This window comes from Cetorhinus maximus, chromosome 3 (assembly GCF_964194155.1).
Source record: "Cetorhinus maximus chromosome 3, sCetMax3.hap1.1, whole genome shotgun sequence".
NCBI lineage: Eukaryota > Metazoa > Chordata > Chondrichthyes > Lamniformes > Cetorhinidae > Cetorhinus > Cetorhinus maximus.
Genome location: NC_135881.1, coordinates 130914289 through 130931651, shown reverse-complemented (window position 1 = coordinate 130931651; position 17363 = coordinate 130914289). Strand labels below are relative to the sequence as shown.

Sequence of the window (17363 nt, the reverse complement as noted above, 5' to 3'; positions counted from 1 at the left end):
AGTTATCACTGAATAATTGTTTTGTTAAAGCTTTTTTTACATTACCAACTGTCACTCCAGGGTTCATTGGTTCTGTACACTGTATAGTGGATGAATGAGCATGCAAGTGCCATAGCTTGGCAAGGGGGGCAGGTGGGTGGGGGGCATGCCTTGGCACGGTGGACATGGAGATTGTGTGGGTGAAGGGGGTGAGGGCTAGATAGCCTTACTTTTTTCATTATAACTGGGACAAAAGTCCCACAGCACCGAGGCAGACCTTTTAAACAGCCCACCTCCGCATCCACAGTCCCTGTGGCTGCCTCCAAACTCCTTCCTGGGTCAACTGGCCCAACTGCGGCCCATACCCACCCCTCCACAATGAAAATCCCGTCTTTCCTGGCACTTCCTGCTGAGGTGGGTAGGCCAACCTGGGAATTTTCTAGAATCCCGCTACCCGCCTCGAGGATGAGAATCCAACTCATGAATTCTGTTTCTCTCCCCAGGTGCTGCCTGACTTGCTGAGTATTTCCATAATTTTCTGTTTTTATTTTCAGCATCTGCAGTATTTTGCTTTTGTTTTGCAGAGGAGATTTATTTGGTTGGTTCAGCAATGAGGGACTTGAGTAATGTGGACACATGGGAGAAACTGGGGTTGGTCTCATTGAAGAAAAGGTTGAGAGGAGATGTGATAAAAGTGTTTAAAATCAGGAGGAGTCCAAACAGAACACATTGAGGGAAACTGATCCTATTGGCAGAAGGGTTTAGAACCAGAAGATGTAGAATGGCAAAAGGAGCATGAAGCAAAACTTTTTACATAGATTGATTATTATCTGGAATGTATTGTCTTGAAAGGGTGATGGAGGAAGATTTAATCATGGCTTTCAAAAGGGAATTAGCTACGTGCATAATTAGGGGTATATGGAGTAGTACCTCTGAAAAGGGGGACTTGTTGTGCTCCTTGGAGTGGTTCATCTTTCAATGGTCCTCACCAGCACCCAGTTCTCATCTGTGGCTCCAAATACGTGTTTGTATGCAACAGCAGCCACACCCTGGCAAATCATCTCACAGGCAGTCAATACCATGTAAGGGTAGTTTATGTATCTCCTCATCAGTGAGTTCAGATTTGCCTATTCTTGCATGTAAAGTCTTACTTGGTAGAGTGGATGAAAGAGCTCAACACAAACGCAATGGCCATAAGGACAACTAAGTAAAGCTTTGTAGAGCGCAAAGTGCGTGGACTGGCACTCAAGGTACCAAGGTCATTCATTGTATCCAAAATCATCACCAGCCAGCTCAACTTTGGCTTGTCACTGGAGCAGATGTGCCTGGTCAAGAAAGTGAGGTTGACACAGAGAAATCTTCCCTCACTATGAACAATTTCACATGCAAGTCATGACATCACCTACCAATTCATTTACCACACAGCTTTCAAACCCCGTGGCAATGGGGTGGTGACAAAGGGCAAATCCATGACAGTATCGGTAGGAGTGACCACCACACAGTCCTTCTAGAGACGGAGACAAAGTCCCGCCTTCACATTGCGGATGCTCTCCATTGTGTTGTGTGGCACTACCCCCATGCTAAATGGAATAGATTTCAAACAGATCTAGCAACTCAAGATTGGGCATTCAGCAGGCACTGTGGGCCATCAGCAACAGTAGAACTGTATACAACCAAAATCTGTAACCTCATGACCTGGCATATCCCCCACTCTACCATTACCAGCAAGCCAGGGGATCAACCCTGGTTCAATGAAGAGTGCAGGAGGTCATTCCAGGAGCAGCACCAGGCATACCTAAAAATGAGGTGTTAGCCTGGTGAAGCTACAACACAGGGCTAACTGAGTTCCAAAAGCATAAGCAGCAAGTGATAGACAGAGCTAAGCGATCCCACAACCAACAGATCAGATCTAAGCTGTGCAGTCCTGACACATCCAGTTGTGAATGGTGGTGGACAATTAAACAACTCAATGGAGGAGGAGACTCCACAAATATCCCCATCCTCAATGATGGGAGAGCCCAGCATATCAGTGCAAAAGATAAGGCTGAAGCATTTACTACAATTTTCAGCCAGAAGTGCCAAGTGGATGATCGATCTTGGCCTCATCCGGGAGGTCCCCAGCATCACAGATGCCAGTCTTCAGCCAATTCAATTCATTCCACGTGATATCAATAAACAGTTGAAGGCACTGGATACTGCAAAGGCTATGGGCCCCGACAATATTCCAGCAATAGTACTAAAGATTTGTGCTCCAGAACGTGCAGCGCCCCTAGCCAAGCTGTTCCATTACAGCTCAATACTGACATCTACCCTTCTATGTGGAAAATTGCCCAGGTATATCCTGTAAAAAAAAGCAGAACAAATCCAATTCGAGCAATTACCGCCCCATTAGTCTACTCTCCATCATCAGTAAAGTAATGAAAGGAGTCATCAACAGTGCTATCAAGTTGCATTTGCTTAGCAATAAACTGCTCACTGATGCCCAGTTTGGGTTCCGCCAGGGCCACTCAGCTCCTGACCTCATTACAGCCTTGATTCAAAATTGGACAAAAGAGCTGAACTCCCAACATGTGGTGAGAGCGACTGCCCTTGACATCAACACTGAGTGTGGCATCAAGGAGCCCTAGCAAAACTGGAGTCAATGGCAATCAGGCAAAAACTCTCCACTGGTTGGAGTCATACCTAGCACAAAGAAAGATGGTTGTGGTTGTTGGAGGTCAGTCATCTCAGCTCCCAGACATCACCGCAGGAGTTCCTCAGGGTAGTGTCCTCGGCCCAACCCATCTTCAGCTGCTTCATCAATGACCTTCCTTCCATCAAATAATGTCAGAAGTGGAGATGTTCGCTGATGATTGAACAATGCTCAGCACCATTCACGACTCCTCAGATGCTGAAGCAGTTCATGTCCAAATGCAGCAAGACCTGAATAATATCCAGGCTTAGGCTGACAAGGGCAAATAACATTCGCACCACATAAGAAGTGTCAGAAAATGGCCATCTGCAACAAGGGAGGATCCAACCATCGCCCCTTGATGTTCAATGGCATTACCATCACTGAATCGCCCAATATCAACATCCTGGGGGTTACCATTAACCAGAAACTGAGCTGGACTGGCCCTATAAATACTGTGGCTACAAGGGCAGGTCAGAGGCTAGGAATCCTGTGATGAGTAACCCATCTCCTGACTCCCCAAAGACTGTCCGCCATCTACAAGGCACAAGTCAGGAGTGTGATGGAATACCCCCAACTTGCCTGGATGAGTGGTGCAGCTCCCACAGCACTCAAGAAGCTTGACACCATCTAGGACAAAGCATCCAGCTTGATTGGCACCACATTCACAAACGTTGCCTCCCATTCTACCACCGATGCATAGTAGCAGTAGTATATACTATCTACAAGATGCATTGCAGGAATTCACCAAGACTCCTTCGACAGCACCTTCTAAACTCACGACCACTACCATCTAGAAGGACTAAGACAGCACATAGATCGGAACACCACCACCTGGAAGTTCCCCTCCAAGGCACTCACCATTCTAATTTGGAAATATGTCGCCGTTCCTTCACTGTCGATGGGTCAAAAGCCTGGAACTCCCTCCCTAACAGCATTGTGGGTGTACCTACACCACATGGATTGCAGTGGTTCAAGAAGGCAGCTCACTTCTCACCTTCTCAAGGGCAATTAGGGATGGGCAATAAATTCTGGCCCAGCCAGCGAAGCCCACATCCCATGAATGAGCTAGGGTTTGCTATCAAGTCCAACCTAGTCCCCAAACTTTCCAGCCCCTCAAAAGGCACAAATGACTCACTCCTGACATTGCGACGTTCCACACAGGGAAAAATCACAGGGAGTTATGGGGAAAAACAGAGTTAGCAACAGTAACAGCAATGGCCTTCTTCTGTTGAGGTCATGTGCAGAGCTTAACCTCCTCTTACCAACACTGTATTCCATCTGCCAAACTGAAACACGATATGCTGGGTGCACCCTCACTCTAAGCACTGGCATCTATTGCCAGGAGAAAGGACAGGCAGGATATCAGAGTGACCAAAGCCATGTATGGAGCAGGTTCTTGGACTGACCATAGGCTCATTGTGTTGAAGCCCAACATCTATATTCAGCCTATTTTCTCCCTCCTGGGAGAAAAAATGTCAATAAGAGACTCAACATCTCAAGACTCAAAATGGATACTATAAGGCAAAACTTCTCACGAGATCCAGATTGCCAGTGAGATGGTCTTAAATTTGTCTCTCATAGCCTTCAGGAGATCTAATGCACTCTACCACCCTGGAACAGCAGGGACCCACTGCCAGTAAGCACCAGGATTGGTTTGGTGAAAACAATGAGGAGATTCAGACTCTGTTGGATGAGAAATACTATATTTTCAAAGTGTACCAAACACCCATTCATCTGCTTTACAGAAAGCTGCCTTCAACAACATCCATAAAATCATCCAATCAATAGTGAAACAGATGCCCGATTGCTGGCTCAGCAAAAAGGCAGAAGAAATACAACTGCACGCAGACAGAAAGAATACTAAAAGCCTCTATGATGCTCTGAAGACAAAATATGCTCTGCAGACTTCTGGAAATTCTTCTCTCCTTGATGCTTCTGGATCTACACTGATTAACAGACAAGACCAAAACCCTGGAGAGACGGAAGAACATTTTAACAATTGAATTGATCCTCAACAATCAATGATGAGGCAATTGTCCCCTTGCCCCAAAACTAAAATCAACATGTCACTTGGTAGCACCCTCATGGAAGCAATCAGTATCCTGTAGAGTTGCAAGGCACCAGAGTTAGACACAATGTCAAGTTAAATACACAAGACAGAAGGCACAATACTCACTGACAAACTCAGCAAACTAATCCAGATAATGTGCAACCAGGAGACCATTCCTCAGGAATTCAAAGATGCATCAATTTATAAAATATTTACAAAAGGAAATAGTTAAGCCTGTGACAACCATTGAAGAACCTCCCTAAGAACCCTGCTAAACTGCCTGACAATGCATTTTGAACAGGACCTCCTACCAGAGTCAATCTGGCTTCAGAAAAGATCATGGTACAGTTCACAGTGTTTGCTGCAAGTTGACTATAGGAGGAATGGCAAAAGCAGAATTGCAACTTGTACTCAACATTTGTTGATCTGACAAAAACATTTGACACAGTTAGTCTCAATGGCCTATGGAAGATCAATGCAAAATTTGGCTAACCAGAAAAATTCATCATTATGGTACGGCAATTCCACAATGGCATGCTTGCTCCAGTTCTGGATGGTGGAGAGTGTTCTTACATCTTCTCAGTCACAAATAGAGTGAAGCAGGGCTGTGTGTTGGCTCCTACCCAGTTCACCATGATGTTCTCTGTCATACTTTCTCAAACATTTTGTTAGCAAAAGTGGCATCCACACTAGAAGACTATGAGCCAAAACCATGAAGCATGAAGCGGTGGCTCCTGACTTTGTTTTCATTCATGACTGTGCCCCAAATGCCTGTTTAGAACAAGAAAGGAAATATAGCATGTACAGCTTCTTATCCAGATGCCATAACTTCAGTCTCACCATCAGCAACAAAAAGACTGAAGCCATGTACCAACATGCCCCACAAAAGCAACATTTGAAGCCAACAATTACAGTCAATTGTCAAAGGCTTGCTGCAGTCAACAAATTTACCTTCCTTGGCAGCATCTTCTCACATTGATTTTGAAATGAATGCCAGAAAGCTAAGGCCAACATTGCCTTTGGCAAATTACGAAAAACTGTCCAGGAGCAAAAGGCAATTAATCTCCCAACAAAAGTGAAGGAATAAAGAGTGGTTGCCCTCTCGAGTATGCTTGTGAGACGTGGAAGTTTTCTCCAGGTGTGCAAACAACCTGCACCATCTTCACATAACCTGCTTGCAGGTCAAATGGCAAGACAAGGTTCCTAATACTGTGATTCCCTCCCTGACCAACATGCCTCGCATGCACACTCTGCTGAACAGAGCTCAGATAAATGGGCAGCACATGTTGCAAAGTGCCTGATGAGCCCTTGCTTAAAAAAGGCTCTTCAGTTGTGAGCTAATTGAAGTGAAACATTCATTGGAGTCCAGTAAAAGTACTTCAAGGGCACCCTGAGGTCCTATTGAAGAGTTTCAACATCATCCATAAGACATGAGAGAACCTCGCACAGAATCACATTATATGGCTGAGTCTCATTACCATGACACCGCTTCATAAAAGCAGAACAGAGTCACACTGGCCAATAGTCCAGGCCCAGAGGCTCCTCTTCCACACCAACAATACATGTGCGTTCAACGTGCAACAGATCTTTTTGTGCACAAATTGGACTGATTCGTCATCTCCTTGTTGGTACATGGCTCCAAACATTATATCTGAAACTTACCTCAATTAATTCTAGTTGATATCATGGTCATCTTCAACTATGAAGGATAAACACCAGGTAAGTACTTAAAGAAAAAAGAATTGCAGGGCTTTGGAGAAAAAGCAGGAAAGTAACACTAGCTGGATTGTTCTTGTAGAGAGCCAGCATGGACTTGACAGGCCCAATGGCCTCCTTCTGAGTTGCAAACATGCTTTGATTCTATGATTGTATGGGTAATCCCCAGAACCTCCCTGCTCCCACATAAATATGTCCTGTACATGATGTACAGTATACCTAACTCTGCAACTGCCACTGCACCACTGGCCTAACTGCTTCATAAATAAGCTCTCGTGGATACAGCCCAGTGGTCACAAGCTTGAGTAGGCTTCTCAGTCTACTTAGTTACAGAACAAAAGATATTAGAAAACTAACAATTCTTAACACTGAGGAGCGATTAAGTGTTCTAAAGTATAAATTCTGCCCTATATTTATCCAAATGAAAGATATATTGTCCAGATATTACTACTCCTTTTGTCTGAAGCACACTCCAAGCCTCAGAGCACCCAAACCTGGTAAGCCTTGCAGCAAACAACAGGGCTGAGAACACCAGCATAGCTGCGAGACTGAGGACTGAGGGCCTTACAAAGATCAGTGGGGGAGCTGCAAGGGAAAAGCAGTATTTACCTTTTTTGATTTCCCTTGCCCACTGTCTGACCTCCTTATGCAAGGATCCTGAGTACAATACTTGCTGCCAGCTTCTTCAGGCCCTTCTGCTGTTCTGACAGGAAAGTGGTGTCAAGGCCAGCAATGCTGTTTAAAATCTCATTTCAATGGCTGCATTGGCCATGCTTTAAATACTGGCCCAATCTGTCCACCTGGGAAAGCCAAGTAAATTTCATAAAAACGTAATGAGAGCAGAGTTCTGATGCAACTGACCTCTGTCCGCTTTTTCTCTCCACAGTGCCTGGTATTTAAGTATTTCCTGTATGTTATCAAGAGGAAAGTTAAAATCAGAACTTACTGAGAGAAATGTAAATTAAAAGAGTAATAAACAGGTCACAAGACACAGCAGTCATTTATTAAAAAGAAATTCTCTTTTAATATCATGATGAGATTCCTTAGAAATTAAAGCAACTCGAGAATACCCTCTAACAGTTAATAAAACCCTCATTGTCAGATAATGCAAAAATGATAGCCAATTTTGCTTACTGGATAGGTTAAATACTTATTTCCAGAGTTCAGTAGCAAATATTAAATTCAGAAACATAGCGCACACTAACTTAAGGCTAATTAAGGCTTTAAATTAAAAAATTAACCTGCATTTATAAAGCAACTTTTCATAACCACCAGACATCTAAAAGCACAGCCAATGAAGTGCTTTTGAAGTGTAGTCACTGTTGTAATGTAGGAAATGCAGCAGCCAAGTTGCACACAGCAAACTTCCACAAACAGGAATGTGATAATGACCAGATAATATGTTTTTGAGATGTTGATTGAGTGATAAATATTGCCAGGACACCAGGGATAATTCCTCTGTGTTTCCTCCAACTAGTACCATGGGATCTTTTACATCTAGCCAAGCAGGAGGATGATGCCTCAGTTTAATATGGCCTCCTGTTATAACCACACAAGATCACAGTTACATAATTAAGATTGGTCTTACAAAACATTCCCCAAAAAGACTCTCTACTTAGTCAACCCACCAGTAAACATCTTCCAGGCAACACTCCCTTATGAATGTTTAACTATGAAATACAGTAATATTATCCAATGTAAATTGTTGTAGCTTTAATAAAGGCATACCACATGACCTCTACCTTCTTCCACTCTGCGGTGGAATTCACTTCAGAGTAAAACTGCTTGTCGCAGCCCAAGGCTTTTCTGGCTTGACTGGATGGCTAGTTCAAACAACATCCTCTCCCAGCCTAGAGCTCCTGCTGTAGCTCAACAGTTCAAACAGTTCCAACAGTTCCAGCTTTCTCTTCCCTAAGCTCCGCACAGTACCCTTTCTTCCCCTTTCATCTTAGTTTCCATCGTTCTCACACCTCTTTGAAACTCAAATCCTTCCAAATATAAAATTTTGATGTCTCTATTTTGTCTTTGCTTTTGAGTCAATAAAATACAATATCCCCACTACTATTTACCTATGGAACTCCTGTAAGATGCCAAGATGTTTTTTGTCACCTCTGGCTCCCCTTTGATATTCAACAAACTCTCAATTTATCTAAAAATGCAAATGTTAGATCTATCCTATTTACTTGTACTTGAAACTTAACGCTATCCTTTTCGTGTTTCAAACCCCCCAGACAACCTGACTCCTATTAATCTCTGCCCAGCTTAATTAAATCATACACACACACCCATTGACACCAACAGAATAACACAATATTCCCCAAAAATATTAATACAACATCCATTCTCACATCTCACTCCTTAGCAAAAAAATGAACCATCATAATTCCAAACAGATGACTTCATTTTTCAACCCATTTCTTATTCCTTACTACATCTGTCCATAAAAACACAACTACTACACTATAGTGTACATGCATTAACCATGAAAATATATACACAAATGTTTTATAAAAAGGGTTCATTCCAGTCCATTCTCCTTTTGCGAATATCCAAGTTCTTTTGAATTTTAATCTCTTAACAACGCATCTGCAATCAAATCTTCTCATCCAGCCACATGCATAATTTGTAAATTGCACAGTTGCAATAATAAACTCCACTGAAACTGTCTTGAGTTTCTGCTCCAGAACTTCTCCAAAAATTTCAAAGGATTGTGGTCAGTATATATAACTGTCTCTTAAGAATTGTTTGCAATATACACTTCAAAATGCTGCAAAGCTAACACCAAACTTAGTCTCTTTCTCTATAGTTGAATATTTCTTCTGGTGTACATTCAACATCCATGAGAAATATCCTACCGGCTTTTCAATTCCTAGTTCATCTTCTTGTAGCAATACGGCACCAAGACCATCAATATCCAACTTAAACTGCTTAGTATAATCAAGTGCTGATAAAACAGGTATTGTTGTTAATACAGCTTTCAAGCTGTCAATTGCATTCTGACACTCCAGTGTCCATTGGAAATTTCTGCTCTTTTTTAACAATTCAGTCAGCGGAGCAACTTCACGGCTGAAGTTTGGCATGAATTTCCAATAGAATCGCTCAGGCCTAGAAATCTCAAAACTTCCCGTTTCACTGTAGGCACTGGGAATTCCACAATAGCTTTACTTTTGCATCTCTTGGGGCCACCTGACCATGTCCAACACTGGCCGAAATATGTAACTTGTGGTTTTGCAAATTCACTTTTAGACAAATTCACAACCAAATTGGCTTCCTGCAGTTGATCAAATAGTTCCTTTGAATGTTGTAAATGTTCCTCCCACGTTTGACTGAATCTATATACACAGCACAATTGTTCAGTCCCTCAATCACTTTTTTTGTTAGTCTCTGAAATGCTGCTGGTGCATTTTTCATACCAAAGGGCATCACTTTGCATTGACATAAACCCTCTGGTGTCACAAAAGCTGATACCTCTTTTGCTCTTTCTGATAAGGGTACTTGCCAAAATAATCGCAGCAAATCAATCTTTGTGATAAACGTTGACTGTCCCACTTTCTCAATACAATCCTCCAATCGTGGAATAGGATATGAATCTGCTTTTGTTACTGCATTCACTTTTCAGTAATCAATACATAAACTTTGTGATCCATCCAGTTTCGGCACCATTACAATGGATGAACTCCAATTACTGTGATTGGGCTCTATGATGTCATTTTGAAGCATAAATTTAATTTAATTCCGCACTTGAGCTAATTTGACTAGATTTAGTCTATATGGGTGTTGCCTTATTGAATCTGAATTCCCCAAATCAACATCATTTACAGCTAAAGCTGTTTCCCCAGTTTATTTCCACAAATTGCTTTGTGTGACTGCAATAACTCTTTAAAATCACTCTGACACTTTTTTGGAAGGTAATCTAACATTATATCTAGATTCTTAAGCAGTTCCTCATTGAACTATTTAATCAGGGAAAGGTCAATTTCAGAACCCTTAATTTTTAGTCCCATTTCCTTACTTACAACTACCAGTACCATTTATACTCTCTGTTAAAGTATTTTTTGAGTATATTCACATGGCACACTTGCTGACTCTTCCTTCTATCTGGAGTTTTACCTCACTCAGTCTCTTTTCAATCTGGTAAGGTCCACTAAACCTTGCCTTCTAAGGTTCACCTGACACTGGCAACAATACAAACACTTTTTCCCCAGCTACAAAACTACAAGCCTTTGCCTGCCTTTGCTTTCACCACTTGTTGAGATATCTTTAAATGTTTTTTAGCTAGTTCACACGCCTTACTTAATCTCTCTCTCAATCTCGTCACATAATCCAGAAGAGTAGCTTCAGAACTTTGATTTACTAATTTCTCCTCAATCAGTTTGATTGGTTCCCTTACTTCATGACCATAAATTAACTCAAAAGGACTGAATCTTGTTGACTAATTAGGGGCGTCCCTAATAGCAAAGACAAGAATGGAATCCCTCGATCCCAATCATGTAGATAATCTTGGCTATATAATCTAATCAAAGTCTTTAAAGTCTGATGCCATCTAAAGAGCCTTGTGATTCAGGGTGATAGGGTGACAACCTAATTTGCTTTATTCCTAGGCTGTTCATTGCTTCTTTAAATAGCTGCAACTTGAAATTCGATCCATGATCCGACTGTATTTCTTTTGGTGATCCATACCTTGGAAAGAATTTTGTTAGCTCCTCTACAATCACCTTTGCTGTCATTTTCCTTAAAAGTATTACTTTTGGAAATCTTGTGGACACATCTATGATTGTCAGTAAGTACTGATATTCCACTTTTAGTCTGAGGGAGGGGTCCTACGCAATCAATTAGGACCCTGTTAAAAAGGTTCCTCAAATGCTGGAATTGGAATTAAAGTTGCAGGCTTAATCACTGCTTGAGGTTTTCCTATCACCTGACAATTACCTGGCATGTTTGACAGAATTTGACTACGTCTTTATGTAGTCCAGGCCAATAGAAATGTTTTTGTATCTTAGCTTGCGTTTTCCTAATTCCCAAATGGAATTCCATGAGCCACTCTCAAATTTTCATTCCAGCGCCCAGATGGCAACACTACTTGGTGCACTACCACCCTTTTTTCCCACTGCGGGAGCATGAGGGGTCTCCATTTCTTCATTAACACATTGTTCTTAATGTAATAACACTCTGGAATGTATTCTGCTTCTGTTTCAGAATAAGCTGCCTGATATAATTGCTTCAAACCCAAATCCTTCTGCTACAATTCCACTAACTTCACTAAACTAAACACTTCAACCTCATCCTCTTTAATCTTCTCCTCCTGAGTAATCTTTTCAAAGATTCATCCAGCCAAATGAATTCCAGTATGCTCCCCATCTTTCAGGTTCCTCCTCTTCCTTGTGCATTTGTGACCTCGATACCACACAATCTGGAAACAATTCAGGATGCTCTTTCTGTAAAACCTCTGTTGATTGTGTCTCAACAGGCTACTCAAGGCACAGTCAATATCTGTGATCCAACTATATCATTCCCTATTGAACCCCTGCAATGGGCAATTTCTCTACTACCCCAACTTTCACCTCTCCTGTTTTCAAATCACTTTTTAATTTTACATTGCACAATGAAATAAGTTTGACTTCACCGTGGATTCCCTTAACTAATATTTTGTCCTACAATAACCCTTACGGACATCAAATAGCACTATCCCATAACATTAAGGGCTGGCTAGCCCCAATATCACTTAAGGTGTTGACATCCTTTCCTTCTCTTCCCTGTATGCATGGATATATTTTCCCTTTGCATACAACATCTTAAAACATCTCTGCAACCTATCCTTCATAACTCCCTTGAGGAAGCTATGAACACATTCACACTTGTCTAACTACCACTGATTCTTCCTGCTCCACCTGTACAAAAACTACTGGTTTATCTCACCTCTGAATCTCAGAGCCCACATTACTCTTACTTCCAGAACTTTTCTGAGTTCCAATTACTGCAACTGGTTTCTCGTTTAACCTCCAACAACTTGATCTTGTGTGTCCAGCCTTATTACAATGGTATCTCTTCAACTCTACTTTCCACCTTACCATCTTTAATAGACTGGCACCCTCCTGCTTGATCTTTATGACTAACACTTTTATCCTCACTAGGTTTTCTAACTCTCCAACTTCCCTGCTGATTTCCATATGACCCTTTTCCTATGCTCAACTGTTTACATGAAATATCATGCATATCTGCTAAAACAGCAACTTCCTTAATCTTTTTTGCTTTGTCTTTTGCTTTGTCTTTCATCTAAATGTGTCTTAATGTTTACTGAAATGCTATTTCTAAATTCTTCCTTAATCATAACCTCTCTTACATTTTCAAGTCTTATCTAATTTTAATGCCCTGAACCATTGATCCCAGATAATTTATTTTTCTCTTGCAAACTCCACATAAGTCTGATTAAGTCTTTTCCTTACAGTCCTAAACTTCAACTGATAAGCTTCAGGGACAAGCTCAGAAGTGTCTAATATTGCCTCTTTTACCATTTTGTAATCTGCAGGCTGCTCCTTTGATAAGCTTGCATACACATTCATAGCTGTACCAGATAAGACACTCTGTAATGAAAGTCCAAGCAGCTCTTGGCTAATTCAATTCATATTTACCTTTTCAAATGAGGCAATATATCTTTCAATTCCATCCTCTGTAAATTTAGGTGCTAACCAAAGATTTTTAGTTAAATCAAATTCCTCAGAGAAATCAAAATCACCATCTGAATCACTACCTCTCCTTTCGCCCTTCATTCTAAGTTTCATTTTAGACAATTCATACTGTTTGACTTCTTTCTCTCTCTGAAGCTCTCTATCTCTTCCCCTCTCTCTATCCTCAGTTGTTAACTTCTCTATCTGAAGTTCAAGGTCAAGCTTTAATATTTCTATATCTTGTAATCTTTTCTTTCACTCTTCCTGCTCCTCTTTCCCATTGAAGCTTTTTTATTTCTAATTATTTTAATCTGTATTTCTCTTTTTCCAGTTTTGTCATTTCTCCTTTCTTTCTAATTCGGGTTTCTTCATTCCTTTCTTTTCTTCTTTCTTCCAATTCAATTTTTTTCAGTTCCATTGCTTGTTCAAGTTCAAGCTTCTTCATTTGCAATTGAAGTCTTACTACCTCCAGCTGTGACACATTATTTTCAGGTATCCCTTCCTGGGTAAGTACTTTAATGACATCAGCCTTACGAAATTCCACTTTTATCTCCACCTGCACTTTGCTAATTCTTTCAACTGAGTTTTAGTCAGAGATTTCAAATACTCCACAGTTACATTTTCCACTCGCAGAAATGTTGTAACAAATGACAAAGCCATTTTGCAGCCTAATCACTTTAGAACCCCTCAAAGCAAAACTCCTGGGTTCAGCGTTCTTCTCGTATTCGTATCCCTTGGATTCACAAACTCCAACCCAATCAAGGAATTTTAACAATCCTGCAAAGAGCCCCGAAATTTGTTAGGACCACAGCTGGTGTTAATTGCTGTGCAAACCAAATCCCAGAGGGAAACTTGGCTTATGGGCCATAACCATTTTTTTTTTTTGCGTTCTGAAAACAAGAATATGTATGGATCTCAGCAGTCAGAGGTCCAATAACACTTTGGGAATTTTAAAAATTAAAAGTAAAAGTTTTATTAACAAGAATAAAAGAAAATTTAAGCATACAAGATTACAGTTACACAATTAAGGTTAGTCTTACAAAACATTCCCCAAAAAGACTCTCTACTTGGCCAACCCACCAGTAAGCATCTTCCAGGCAACACCCCCTTATGGATAAAAACAACAAACTACTGCGGATGCTGGAAATCCAAAACAAAAACAAAAACAGAATTACCTGGAAAAACTAGTTTTTTACTTGTACCTAAAACTTAACACCTCTATCTTTTTCATGTTTCAAACCCCCCCCAGACAACCCGACTCCTATTAATCTCTGCCCAGCTTAATTAAATCATATACACACACCCATTGACTCCCAGCCTTCTGAACAGAATAACACAATATTCTCCATAAATAACATAAATTCTCACAATCCAAAGATTGACACCTCTGACAGTGCAGCACTCCCTCAGGCTTAATTTTTGTACCCAAGACCTGGAGTCAGACGTGAATGCAGGACTTTGTGACTCAGAGGCAAGAGTGCCACCAACTGAACCACAGCTGACTGCTTTAGACATATCACTTGTCTCTTGGCTTTTACCTTCTATACCTTGTGATTAAAACACAGAATTCCATTTTTTATGATGTTATAATTCTAGGGTGCTGGATTCAATGTCCAGTTAACCTATATCTATAATATTCCCCCTGCTCTTCAACAGCACCAGCAAGACTTCAATTCAGAGTATAATTAATGCTGATATTTTCGCCAAAGGTATCACTTGATATTTCCTGACATTGGATTCCATTCACCAATATTTAGTCCATTGCCCCATTTATCCATATGCCTTTTCAGCTTCCTTTCGTCTTCTAAAGAATGATCTATACTTCCTATTTTGGAACCGCCAATGTAGATTGACATCAGTGCTCCTTGTCCTGTATCCAAATCATTGATATCCACAGTGAGCAAATATGGCCCCAAAAATGAACCCTGTGGGGCATTATTACCCATTTCCAAACACTCTAAAAATCTATCGTTAAAACCTTCAAGGTAATTTTAATCTACACCACCAGGTAAAAAACTGATATGATCAAATAAACTGCATACTTTACAGTTAGGCTAACTTAATTGTGAAATTACTTTCCTCCTTCCGCCTTGATGGAAATGAGATCTGACGCCCAATATCAGCAGGGTGGGAGGTTGGTAATGGGCCTCATCATTCAAGCAGGGAGGTGTCAGCTGTGGCTCAGTTCATAGCACCCTCGCCTTTGAATCAGAGGGTTGTGGGTTCATATCCCACTCCCGGAAACCAAGAACTGTGATTGTACTCGAAAAGAGTTGCAATTTCCTCATCATTCAAGCACAGGAATTGCATCCATGTGCTTGCTGATTCACATTGGCACCCAGTCCACCAACAGCTCAATTTAAAAATTCTTGATCCTTGTGTTCAACTCCCTCAAAGTCCTCACCCCTCACAATCTTTGTAACCTCTTTCAACCTCACAACCCTTCCAAAACTCTGTATTCCTTCAACTCTGGTCTTTTGAGCATCCGCCACTCCCTTTATCCCTACATGGACATCATGTCTTCAGCCATCTAGGCCCTTAGCTCTGGAGTCCCCTCACTACACCTCTCAATTTTTCCAGCTCTCTCTCCTACTTTCATTTGAATATACAAATTAGAAGCAGGAGCTGACGATCAGCCTCTCGAACCTGCTCCACCATTCAATAAGATCATGGCTGATTTGATTGTGGCCTCAACTCCAATATTCCACCTACACCCGATAATCTTTGACTCCCATGTTAGTCAAAAATTTATCTACCTTTACCTTAAAAAACATTCATTGTCTCTGTCTCCACTGCTCTCTGGTGAGTTCCAAAGGCTCACGATTTAGAAAAAAATTCTCTCATCTCCATCTTAAATGGGAGACTCCTTATTTTTAAACTGTGTGCCCTAGTTCCAGTTTCTCCCACAAAGGGAAACATCCTTTTGGCATCCACCCTATCAAGTCCCTTCACGATCTTATGTTTCAATATGATCACCTCTCATTCTTCTAAACTCCAATGGATACAGGCCCAGCCTGTCAACCTTTCCTCATAAGATAACCACCCCACCACCCCAGCAATCCCAGGTATCAGTCAAGTGAACCTTTTCTGAACTGTTTCTAACGCATTTATATCCTTTCTTAAATAAGGAGACGAAAACTATACACAGTACTCTAGATGTGGTCTCACCAATGCCCTATACAACTGCAGCAAAACATCCCTCAACAGTTTAGTAATTTCAAAACATAAGCTGCTCTAGTTTCTTTGTTTCTTCTCTTTCCCATTACCATTCCTACTGGCTCTGCTCAACTCTCTCCTATCTTCCACCATATTGCAGATCTTCCTTTTTGTTCTTTGTTCCCCGCCCCCCCCCCATGAATAGTACTAAAAAACTACTATATTTCTAATTTTTCCCAGTTCTGATGAAGGGTCCCAGGCCTGAAATGTTAACAGTGGCTTCTCTCTCCATAGCTGCTTGACCTTTCATTTTTATTTCAGCTTATTTTCAGCATCCACAGTATTTTGCTCTTGTATAGATAAAAGCTTCCTGGTTAACTGCTGTTTGCATTTAAGGTCACCTGTTTGGCATCACGCACTAACTCCACGTTGATAGTAAGATACCCTTGTCTTGGTTTTGACATCACCAACTGGCTTGGGTTCTATTAACAGGGGAGCCTACTGCTTGCCCTCCTCCATCCTGTTGCAAGAGTCAATTGGCTGATAAATTTTAGTGAGTTCTCATACTAGGTCATCAATGGCCCCCTGTATTATGCTACTTAGTGAAAGTTTACTGCTCATTCTCATTGCTTGACAGGTTACATAAGGAAATTATGAGGTCCCCTAAATACAGTAATCATCAATCACCATGGCATTGTTTCCCATGGTTGGATTAGCGATGTTAATTGAAAATGCTGTGGGTTTGTTTGGCTATTTACACGCGACAGGATAGGGTCAATGCAGATGGTAACTGGTGAATACTTGGGAAGAAAATTGTACAAAGTCCTTTGCTGGGGTGGGATTACAGTGATAAAACACAAGGGGCTGGATTTCACAGGTTGGGGGTTTTAATGGTTTGTTAATTGTATTGTTAGGATACACTGGTAAAAGGACATTGTTTAATTAAGAACTTTGAGCACATATAAATAGGGGACAGGTGGGACACAAGGTGTGAGTGGAGAGCTATGAGACTAAACAATGTCAATAAACTATCTCAGTAAAGAAAGGCTCTGTGTCTTGGTTTTAACATCACTAACTGGCTTGGGTTCTATTAACAGGGGAGCCTATTGCTTGCCCTCCTCCA

The 17363-nt window shown here is 41.1% G+C and overlaps 1 protein-coding gene across 1 annotated transcript in view; it reads right to left on the bottom strand.

Annotated features, from left to right (window-relative positions):
- The window catches only part of pde11al (phosphodiesterase 11a, like), a 320949-nt gene that overhangs the window by 253187 nt on the left and 50399 nt on the right, over positions 1-17363 (bottom strand). The gene's annotated exons all lie outside the window — the stretch shown is intronic.